This window comes from Delphinus delphis, chromosome 1, assembly GCF_949987515.2.
Source record: "Delphinus delphis chromosome 1, mDelDel1.2, whole genome shotgun sequence".
In the NCBI taxonomy this organism is placed as follows: Eukaryota; Metazoa; Chordata; class Mammalia; order Artiodactyla; family Delphinidae; genus Delphinus; species Delphinus delphis.
The window spans coordinates 78190769-78202911 of NC_082683.1; the positions used below are offsets into that span (position 1 = coordinate 78190769).

Sequence of the window (12143 nt, forward strand, 5' to 3'; positions counted from 1 at the left end):
GCCGTTTTGTTTCCTTGGAACCAAGATGGTGTAAATAAGACTCACTTCATGGGTTGTTTTTCTTTGTTTTGTTTTGGGTTTTTTTTGCGGTATTCGGGCCTCTCCCTGTTGTGGCCTCTCCCATTGCGGAGTACAGGCTCCGGACACGCAGGCTCAGTGGCCATGGCTCACGGGCCCAGCCGCTCCGCAGCATGTGGGATCCTCCCGGACTGGGGCACGAACCCGTGTCCCCTGCATTGGCAGGCGGACTCGCAATCGCTGCGCCACCAGGGAGGCCCCCATGGGTTGTTTTGTTTCAGTTTAGGATAATGCTCCAAGGCCAAAAACATCCTCTTCTAAAATTACTGGCAAAAAAAAAAAAAAAAAAAGTTTTCTCTAATGAGTTCCCCTTTACATTTATGTGCACCTTTAATGATTTCAGAATGCTTCCACAGTATTTCTTTTACCACTACTGTCAGCTTAGGGCCAGTATGATTGGCCACGTTTTGAAGTCGAGGACATGGCGGTCTGGACTTGGGCGAGTGGTTTGCTTTAGCCCATGCAGATGGCGGTGGAGACGGGCCTGGGAATCGTTCCAGTGCATATTTTCCACACCGGGAGCAGAGAAAACCAGCCCCTACCTCTTACCCTCACTTGTGGGGGGAGTGGAGAGTTAGGGGAACAAAAGATATGAAGATAAATAAAAAGTGGGCAGTTTGCAGTTACCTAAAGCAGCTCCAGGACATCCACAGAGCAACATCTCAGCAGGAGGAGTGATCATGGCTCTATGCTTCCAGAATTGACTGCCCTAGCAATGACTGCTGCTGTCCAGGAAGCAGAATAAAACTTCTGTAAAAATGCCTGATCTCTGGGAGCATAGACACCAGTAACATGTAGATGAAAACAGAGCCAGAGGCTTTAAAAATTCCTTCCTCTCACAGCAGTAGTCCAAACTGTATCAGAATCCATGACGCGGGCAGCATGAGCTGAAGTTAAAGGCAGCCATATCCAACTTGTGAGGTTGTGTGCGTGCCCAGGGTGAGCCATGTGGCCGTGTGGTTCTTCCTATTCCAGCTGTCCTCAAGTGAGTGATCACAGAATATGTCCAGTCTGCCCAGCCTTTTGTGGTCAGACACTAGCATTCCTGGGAAGGAAATAGCAAGAGCTAATAAAACCACAAGAGAAGCTGGATAGCACTCGTTTCCGTCGTGTTCCAGTGCCAGCTGCTGCCCCCCACCACCTCCCTGAGACATTGTCCTTATAATAACAAATAACCACATCAGGAGGTGATGTGTTTTAGAAAGAGCTCTCTGGCTGCAACATGGAAATGGGACGAAGGAAGGGAAGAGAGGAGAATATTTCAGCTGTCTTCCTCAAAGATGAGGCAGCCTCCACCCAAGGCAGTGGTAGCAGGGATGCAAAAGAAGGGAGTAGTTTAAGAAAAGAACCAATTGATTTCAGAAAATAGAGGAAAAGAAGGTTTGGGGTTAGGTGCCTGAGCTCTTGATGTTGCTGTCAACCTTCAACATCATTCAGCTCTCAGTGTTAATGTTGCTTCCAATACTCAGGCACTCAGGAAGAGCAGGTTTGGTGTGGGTGTGAGAAGAAATGGCAGGTTCAGTTTGGGACATGCTGAGTTTGTTTTCTACACATCTCAGTGTATAGCTGGGAAGATAGCGGGGAGATGATTCTGCAGTTTAGGATCAGGGAGCTGGGCTTGTCATATAATTTTGGGGAATCATCTACAGGGAGGTGGTGGATAATTCCTTTATCTTCTTTTTTGTTAAATTTATTAAATTTATTTATTTTTGGCTGCGTTGGGTCTTCGTTGCCGCGCATGGGCTTACTCTAGTTGCAGGGAGCGGGGCCTACTCTTCGTTGGGGTGCACAGGATTCTCATTGCAGTGCTTCTCTTGTTGCAGAGCACGGGCTCTAGGTGTGAGGGCTTCAGTAATTGTGGCTTGCGAGCTCTAGAGCGCAGGCTCGGTAGTTGTGGCGCATGGACTTAGTTGCTCCGAGGCATGTGGGATCTTCCCGGACCAGGGCTTGAACCCATGTCCCCTGCATTGCCAGTCAGATTCTTAACCACTGCGCCACCAGGGAAGCCCTGGATAATTCTTAAGAATAGAGGATGTCATCCCAGGAGAGCATGTGCATGAGCAGAGAAGCTACTGGTCAGTGACTGAATCCTGGCGAATCCCGCTGCCTGAGAGATGGTAGTATTAGGACCCTTCCAAGGTTCCCTCTTATCTTTTTCCCTTCAATTAAAATCAATGCTTTCCTCATATGCTTGACCTGATGACCTTCTTTTCTTGCTATGACCCACTTTTACTCTTTTTGGCAAGCCCAATTTATTAGTTTCCAATTGCAGATCATTCAGTGTGCTCTCTTTCTAAGGAAACATGCAGCAGCCATCTTCGGGTTAATGCTTTTCCTGGTGCTGTCACCTTCTTCTTTCAAAGCCCTTCTTGATTCTCACCACTCCGTAGGAGTTTCTTCAGATTGGGTCTCCCTTAGCTCCAGCAGCAATTAATCAACTCGCGGGATAGTGGATTGCAGGAAGTGGAGGGTCCAGCTATCATTTGTCTGTCTCTCGAACACGACAAGTGAGGGAAGTCAGGTCAGATGATGTGAGATGACTTGCCCAACACTATACTGTCAGTTAGATGTAAAGTAGAGAGTAGAAATCGGGTCTCCTGACACTTAGTCAGGGTTCTTTCTGTTAGGGTGTGATGCCTCATAGTCGTCTTCTGTGTGCCATGGTGATGGTTACTTTCCTTCATTTAAACATCCTGTTTCATTACTACATTCCCTCATCCTTCTTCAGTATAGCCCTATAGAGAGGCAGAGCAGCTATTGCTATTAAATTGTCTCTCATTTGATATGGATCACTACCTTTATTCACTCGTGCCTTGAATGGACATTTCTACCACACATAATCCAGAGACCAAGGAAGTAACAAGGCAGTCCTACAGAAATACGTGTTATTGTGAAAGCCTCCGGGATTGATTGATTGACTAGTATAAGTGCCTGATAAGTATGTCTGCTATGACTAAGGTAAAGGATTATGATGTCTCTTCTCTAACCACTTACACACACACACACACACACACACACACACACACACACACACACACACACACACACACACACACAATCTCTCTGCCTTACCACCAACCTCTCCCTCACCCCACTCGCACCCTGTAAGGCTGTCCTAGATGCTTTCTGCTGAATTGACCTCTAAATAAAAGATTAACAAGAGGATCAAATACTTTGCAAATTCATCCCAAGTTATTATTGATTGCTGTAAACATGTGGGTGCTTCAGTGGTTATTTTAGGAGAAAAAAAAGATCTCATGTGTGTGTTTACCTAGCTAGTCACTAGAAGATATTTGAATGTGTTAGCTTCATATATGGCTGTTTATCTAGAGACCCACACCTTTTCTAGGCAAATTAGTGAGAACATATCTCCCCCACCCAAATCCTTCCAATTAAAGGTAAAAAAAATTGATAGTGAAATATTTAGTATTTATTATAATAACCTATGAATTATGGACAAAGCAAATTTACACAGTAAAATAATATTTGTATGTGTTGGTATGTTTTCTAGAGTACATGGGGGCCCGCTGTATATTTATTTTGTGTAATCCATTTGTGTTCATTTTAAAGCAGTCAGAACAGTCTTCCTGTTTTACATGATAGATTTTTTTTGTGTGGTAAAATATATGTAATATAAAATTTACGATTTTAACCATTTTGAAGTGTACAGTTCTGTGGCATGAAGCACGTTCACATTGTTGTGCATCTGTGATTATAGATTTTAAAATATGGCCTTGGGTGACACTGGCTATATCTGACTTGTCTGCAGCATGAATCTTGATTGGGAAGACAGGCATTGCATCAAAAAGTAGAGGGTACTTGCGCAGGTTAACTTTTTAAAAATGTTGCATCGCCTTGTATTGTTTTGGCTTCACGATACTTGGTCTTCCCTGTGTGTCATATATTAAATAACTGAGGTAAATTACATTTATATTTATATTGCACAACACTTTCTAGTAACTGGAGTCATGTGACACATTGCAAAACATGGCATGGAAATCTCTAGCTTGGGTGGAAAACCAAACCCCCTAATATCCAGTCTGGTTTCTCTTTACGGGATAATTTAAAGCCAACCTTTAAAGAATTCACTTTAAATAAACCTACTACTCAGTTAATAAATTGTCATTTTTGAGCATTTACTTTGTACCTCCTGCTATGCTAAACATTAGATTTATAATTATCTCATTTAATTCTTGAAACAACTCCATTATTATCTCTATTTTACAGATGAGAAAATTGATACTGAGTTTACCTAAGATCAAGCAGATGGTAAATGACACAGTCAGAACTTGATCTTAACCATCCTGCTATACTCCCTTCCTCCTAAGAGTGTCAGGTAAGAACTAAGCCTAACAAAGTAACTAACAGATTGAAGACATGCGATACTTCTTTATTAAGTCATTCAGAAAGAAGGTCCTATTTAGGTGGTGTGGCATAAATTTAGTTTAACCACATTTTAATAGGAAGGCCAGGAAGAAAACCCATGGAAAAGATCATTTAAATACAGATTAAACTTGGGTTATTCCTCTTGTCGTTACGGGGTGGGTGAATGTTTCTCTGTAAGAGGTTGTGCCAGTAGGATGCACTCCTGTTCACGCTGATCTTCATTACTTAATAGAGGCAAGCAGGATGGAGGGAGCAGTTGCTGATTCTGTTTCACTAGATTGGAATACTGAGTAATGAACAGGGAAACTATATAGATCTGATTTTTAGATTGTGCCTTTCAGTTTCTCTAAAAGATATTGTCGGTGTTTTTTTAAGCGATGTCACATTCTATGTAAAACTCCTTTTAACATAGCTTATTGGAGAGGTGGTGTAGCAGATGGTGTGAATTCTTCTCCTTTGTGAGCTTGAGCCTGAGCAAGCTTCTTAGTTCCTCCCATCCTCACCCTTCCTACCGTTGAGTTGAGGTCATAATATGTACCTCACTAAGTGCACAGTAAAATGGTAGCTTTCCCCTTTCCACCTCCCACCACCTTTCTCCATTCAACAGACAATTACTGAGAACTTCTTGTGTGTTAGCTCCTGTCTTGCACACTGAACTCTTCTAAGAGCTCATAGTGAGAGGCAGGGAGGCATCTGACCAGCTATTTGTGATGCAGTTTAATAGAAATGGTAGAGCACTCACCATTCCCTCGATGCCAAAGAAGCACCAGGTATGGAATAACTACTTGTTGGGGGTGGGGGGAGGGGGTTGAGTGAGTAGCAGTGTTTATTTTAAACATCTTTTGTGTTTAACGGTCATTCAGTACTTGGTGAACCTTAAACTTTTGTGTTTTGTGGTTAGAAATGAGCTTGATGTAAACACTAGTCTGATTTGCAATGCATGGCAATTTGATTTTTGTCGTTGGGTTAGCAATGTGGTAGAGCAGATATAGCATTCCTTATAGTGATCACGATCAGAAGTTACTGGTTTTATGAGACTGAAACCATCCCTGTACCTGAAATATTGTTAGCTTGATAATAGCATACAGGGTTGCAGAACTACGACACTTAGGGAGCATCTCATATGTGGCAGGCCCTGGGTGACAAAGTCCTTACCTTCCCAGAGCCTGTGGTCTTGGGGGAAGGTGGACTGGGCAAGAAATGGGCACAGAACAGCATGGTACACAGTATCCTTGTTGGGTGGTATCTTGACGCTTCTGCCGGTCCCAGCTTTATTCCTGTTGCATTATACTGTTAATTTGTACAAAAGAAGAATTTTGAAATCATAATTTGATATGATATTAAGGTCATTTAAGACTGCTGTGGCATTTATGCGTTGGTCCGTCACTGATTCACGTTGACTCACTGTCATTATAATGTAGCCGGTCAGGCTGGGTTTGGCAGCACTTCTGCATTCAGACTTGTGAGATGTCATGTTTGGTGAGTAAGCTGGCACATATGAAATTTTCTCCTTTCTTTCTGAAGGGTGAAGGCTTAGCCTCTGCCTCTGAATCTCAGCAGGTGGCAACGCCTGAGGCTCTGTCCCCACTGCTTTGCTTATCACCCTTCCAGGCCCACCGTGTCTGTACAGCAGATGTGTGCACAGGTCTTCCAGAGAGCCAGGCCTGCTCCTCCATACCCTTGGTTCCTAACTGGGTGGGGAAACCTGATCTGGTATTATTGGTTCACTCAATAATTGCTTACTCAATATTCACGATGAGCGCAGGGGCAGGACTGAGACATGGGAGCCCCCTAGGTGGGCTATTAACTTGTCACTCTGGGCAGGCTAACGATTTGATGTCACTTCAGACTGCTATTCTTTAAATATTTGTTCACAACATTTTTTGTGTTTTTTTTTTTTTTTTTTTTTTTGCAGTACGCGGGCCTCTCACTCTTGTGGCCTCTCCCGTTGCAGAGCCCAGGCTCCGGACGCGCAGGCTCAGCGGCCATGGCTCACAGGCCCAGCCGCTCCGTGGCATGTGGGATCTTCCCGGACCGGGGCACGAACCCATGTCCCCTGCATTGGCAGGCGGACTCTCAACCACTGCGCCACCAGGGAAGCCCCACAACATTTTGAAGAGAAGCCAGGAGCTGTATGAGAGGGAGGAGGGTAGCCAAAGAGCCCCTCTAGTTCCCCCTTCTGCCAGTTCCCAGGATCTCAACTGACCAGAAGTCTCTTTGTCTTTCCTTCCAACCACATTCTGAACAACCCCTGAGAAAAGTCTGGTAGATACTATTTTAGTTTAATTTAGCTAACTTTCCAAAGATGTTTCAACATCCCATTGATGAATTGGTACAGGGAAGCTGCCGTAATATCGAGGCGCTTAACCTAGCCTCGGAAAGAGATACTGGGATAGATCCTGAGAATATAGGTAAATAAGATTCTGCCCCAGTCCTCAAGGAACTTGAGGCAGTAGCTTATTACATGTCATAAAACAGTGTGAGAGAACTATTGATAAAGTATTCCAAGAAAGCAGATGGAAGAGCAGTGAACGCAGCCTGTGGAGGTCAGCGTGGCTGATGGCGGTGATTCATGGAGTGATCCTAGGGTGGGACGGATGGTGAAGTGAAATGTCCCTCTCTTAAGTAAATCTGGTATTCAGAGTTTGAACCTTTCAAATTGATGAAAATAGGATACTTTAATTTTACGCAACCTAAAGCCTTAATCTTATGGAATTGCACAAGGCAGGTTGAATAAGTGTGACATTGCAGGGATTCTTGCCATATTGATCTGCAAAGATTCTTGACTTCTTGCTAAATCTTAAAAGGAATCTAGGGCTTCCCTGGTGGCGCAGTGGTTGAGAGTCCGCCTGCCGATGCAGGGTACAGGGGTTCGTGCCCCGGTCCGGGAAGATCCCGCATGCCGCGGAGTGGCTGGGCCCCTGAGCCATGACCGCTGAGCCTGCGCATCTGGAGCCTGTGCTCCGCAACGGGAGAGGCCACAACAGCGAGAGGCCCGCGTACCGCAAAAATAAAAATAAAAATAAAAAAGGAATCTATCACTGAAAGACAAATTCTCCCAAATGGAAAGCCTTTCTCAGATTCTAAAATTTTATAGTAGGCCTTTGCTTTTACTACAAAGGAGTTTGTTTTGTCAGTCTCCACTGTCTCCACTGACCAGAAGGAAATAAGAGCACCCAGACTTCTCAGTTTTCAAAGTAAAAGCCTTTTGGCCTTTTGTTTTTCTATCAGAAAGCTGATTATCCCCTATTGCTCCTTAATCCACAGTCACTTGGGAGCATTCCCTTCTGTGTCCCTCACTGGGAACCTTCTGAAAGGAGCTCTTATTTGAGAAAGGGAGCTCTCAGTGCTAGGCTTGTCATCTCCAAATCTTCCAGGATATATTTTTTTAGGTTATCTTGGAATTGAATTTTTCAGTGAAAATACACATCTTGTGTCTTGCCCCTGGGGAGAGTAAATGTTTTTCAGAGGGTAGGTAAAGCCGGTTTTATAACACCCATCCAGCATAGCTAGCTGGGGAGCCCACTGATGCTTCCTCAGCAGCTGGGTCTGTCACAAGTACTGTGACAGTCCAAGTCCTGTTTTGATCTTGCCTAATATGGACTGTTTATTTCTATTCTTAGAAGCGTTGCCATTTAGTACTTTCACATTTCATTCTTGCAACTTATACTTTGGTTCGCTGCTGGGGAGGAAGAAAGGTGATAATGTTTGCTGTTGTTTCTAAAATTAGTTTGAGTGATTTTAAGCTGGATACAGAAACTGAGCTACATTTTGTTTTTTTACTTGGCAGCAATGGCTGCACTCTGAGATGACAAGTTGTCATTATGAGAGAGCGTTCATTAAGTTCTGCATTTATATCTTCTCAGCAAAATATTACTCTGGTTTAGGTAAATGTGAAACAGAAAGGAGGAATGAAACTCATTGTTAAAACATGTTGGGAAGCATTCAACCCAATTCAAAGAAATGCACAATAAAGCAACAAGATCCTTTTCATGTGTGGAATTAGCAAAGACTTTTATTTTTAATGATGATTCCCACATCTGGTGAGAGTCCTCCTCATATTGTTTATAGGAGAGAAAATTAGTATAATCCTCTTGGGAAGTAATTTGATGTTATATATCAGAAGCCTTAAACTGTTCATGCTCTTTGATCTATTACTCTTACTTTTGGAGGTCTATGCAAAGGAAATCATATGAACAGAGTTAGAGATGTTTACAGCATTATTAGTAATAAAGAGGGAAAACATAAGGTTCAGTAGGGAAATGATTTTGTAACCTATGACATAGCCATGTATGAACTATTATGCTTCAGAAATGATGTTTCAAGAAACTACAACAACATCGAGAAAGCCTATGAGAAATGATGAGGCAAAAAGAGATCTCAATATCATAACACTGAATTTTATAATGGCATAGTTGTGTAAAACTAGCAGGCCAGCAAAAACAAAAACAAAACTGGAAGGGGAAAACGATCCTAAACATTAAGTTGTTTTTTTCCCCATGTTTCCCTATTTTCTGTAAGAAGCGTAGATATTTTCCATGAGTTTTTCTATCTTTTATTTATAAAATGAGTGGTGCCTCATAATGCTTACCTCTTTCTTCATTAAAAGTTTAAAGGTCATATTTTATGCCTTGTAAATTGCCATGGTGATGGGAATGTGTAGCTTGTGACAGTGATTTTGTTTGTCTCCCTGGGTTTTAGTTGACACCTTTTGTAAGAGGTCAGAAAGTCATCTCTTTAACAGCAGTGGCTTTTTAAAAAAGTTATCTTTTATATGTTTCATAAAGTTATTATAGATGTTTGAAACTTTAGAACCACATAAGTGGATAAATTGTCTTGCAGTCCTATGATGCATAAAATATAACAATATGTTTATGATTTCTCTTTAGGAATTTTTCAAATAGAAACTAATTGCAGAGTTTCCGGTTGACCAGGCATTCATAGGGTAAGATTAATATTCTGAATTGTGAACACATGGTAAAGATAATTACTATTACACTGGTAGCTTGGGGCAAATAAGTACTGAATACTTAGTGTGTAAAAAGAGATTACTATTCTTACAGATGTTTTGAGTAAAGTCCTTTTGATGTTTTTAAACCAATTAAACAGAAAATTAAATCTGTATACATTTTGGTAAAATGTCATCTTCCTATCCTTTGTTAGTTTTGTATGTAGGAAAGGATATGTGTACGTGTTTGATATTTGTCATTTTTTAACATTAAAGATCTAAGGAATATAATAAATGTCTATGAGAGACTTAGACTCCATGACTCCATGTCTATATTTTTCTGATCTTTGTTTAAGGTAACATTTTTAAAAATTAATTAATTAATTAATTTGGCTGCATTGGGTCTTCATTGCTGCGCATGGGCTTCCTCTAGTTGCGGCGGGCGGGGGTTACTCTTCGTTGCGGTGCACGCTTCTCATTGCAGTGGCGTCCCTTGTTGTGGAGCATGGGCTCTGGGCTCGTGGGCTTCAGTAGTTGTGGCATGCAGGCTCAGTAGTTGTGGTGCACGGGCTTATTTGCTCCGTGGCATGTGGGATCTTCCCAGACCAGGGCTCGAACCCATGTCCCCTGCATTGGCAGGCGGATTCTTAACCACTGCGCCACCAGGGAAGTCCCTAGGGTAGCATTTTTAATGTATAGAATTGGTTTGCCATGTTTCGGTAATGAAAACATGGCCATGCTTTCCTAGAGTAGGTAAGTCAGAAATAAACAAGTTCTATATCCTGTTGCTTCCTGCAAACATCATTCATCTTTTACAGTTGTGGAAGTTTAATCTTGAATCAGCTCTGTGGCAGAGCTTTTGACTTTGACATGATGAATGATTAATCTGTACACCGTATTAAATTGCATGGCTCTCCAGTGTTGTGAATATGACATATGTCTTAAAGCTGTGTCACCCAGCTCTGAACATATAGTCCAGGTAAAGCAGTGGTGAGGACAGTAGATCTATCCCCTGCCGTATTCTGAACACCATTCTTTTTACAGATGAAGGTAGATACTTGGACTTCTCGAGTATATCCGCATTTCCCTGCTGATTCATTGAGTTGACTGTGAATTCTTAAAAGCTAGTAACAGATCAGCTACTTTTCTCCTTATGACTCTTCAGTGGCTTTTCCACCACTCCTATACTACTTACTATCCAAACTCTTTATCTTGACTGCAGGCCCTCTGTTACTGTACTTTCCCCAGGCTTCTGACATTCCAGCCAGGTGTCCTCCCTTCTGATCTGCACGCATCCTAAGCTTCTTGCTCCTTCTCCCTGGAATGATCTTCCCCAGTATCATCATCTGGTAGGCTCCATTTAGATCTGTGTTCTAATGGTAGTCCCTCTAAAGAGGGCTTTCCTCACTCCCCAGTCTGAAGTAGCTATGTATTCTTCATAACATTTCTGATTTTATCATGTGTGTGGATTTGATTTTCTCTCTTTCCTTACTACGCAGTAAGGTCCCTGAGAGCAGGGATCTTGTGTCTTGCACATCTATATTTCCCTAACACTTAGAACTCTGCCTGGCACATAGTAAACATTCTAAATATTTGTTGCATGAACAGACTAAATCCTGACCTTTGTTTGACAAGTACTGCTTTACCATTCTCAGTAATGTTTCACCCATTCTCTTTGGATATTTTGTTTGTGTGGAACCGAATGCACTGCTTACTTTTGGCCATCATCCCACTCATTTTGGCACTGAAATGACAGTGTAAGATGGTGCTGCTAACTCTCAACTATGCATGTCTTCTCTCCACAATAGGATTGTAAATCCCATGAAAGCAGAAACAAGGCCTCATATTTCCTTGGTATGCCTTTGTAGTCCTAACCTCCATAATTGAATGTATATAAATGTTAACTTTAGAGAAAGGGTTAAGACTAGTGGCTTAATCATATGTTTAAGTATTTCTAGAATACACTGGTTTGTGTGTCCCAGAGCTAAAAAAAAATCTCATTTTGATTTATAGTTTTAAAAAATTATAACACAGAAATGTTCTGGACTATTTTTGCAACTTCATGTTCCAAAACCCTGTTTTATTTGGCCTATTATTACTTAGGGTAGGTGACCAGAAGCAATGCTTTCAGCCTCCCAGTTCTTTTCAAATTAGGCAAGGTGGCCTTGAGCCCATGTTCTACTACCCTGTGACCCTAGAGAAGCTGCTTGAACATCTTTGAAATTTAGTTTCCTTATTTGTGAAGAGTTAGACTCTGATCTCTGCGGTTTCTTCTTGGGTTAAATAGTCCATATGATTCTGCTCCTGTGAAAGGTAGGTCACCTATGGAAGAATTACTGTAGAAGCAAATGGGCTGATGATCAGTGCTATCAGCTAGTCATTTGAAAGGAGAGCATGTGTGATGCCCCAGGGACTGCACAGGGACTGGGTTTGGCTCGACTTTATGGCTTGCGACTCTGGGGTGATGGGAGGGGGTCAGGAAAACGGTTTTATAAACAATGAAGATGGCGGAGAAGGGTTTGAGATTGCTGTCTGTTTACACATTCTAGGAATTATGTAGCCACTGGTGGCTTATGCTCTAGTGTTAATATTACAGTAATGGGACTGCAGCTTCTCTTCATTTTAAATGTATTCTAGATAATTTGGTAGCTTACTTAAAGCATCAAAGAATTGAGAGGTCTTTTTCTAAAAACACAATTACCATCTAAATTAAATGCACGATGTATTTCGT

At 42.0% G+C, this 12143-nt stretch overlaps 1 protein-coding gene across 9 annotated transcripts in view; it reads left to right on the forward strand.

The window, feature by feature from the left end:
- LRRC8B (leucine rich repeat containing 8 VRAC subunit B) overlaps positions 1-12143 on the forward strand; it is a 75658-nt gene that overhangs the window by 30620 nt on the left and 32895 nt on the right. For 5 of the 9 annotated variants that reach the window (XM_060025207.1, XM_060025175.1, XM_060025239.1 and 2 more), the window contains 2 exons: positions 4306-4414; positions 9354-9409. The exons of 1 other annotated variant lie outside the window; for it this stretch is intronic. The gene's annotated coding sequence lies outside the window, so the exon portion shown is untranslated. Of the gene's footprint in view, positions 1-3755; positions 4415-7493; positions 9410-12143 lie in introns of those variants that run through there. 3 more of the 9 variants (XM_060025181.1, XM_060025226.1, XM_060025215.1) reach the window with 3 other exon arrangements.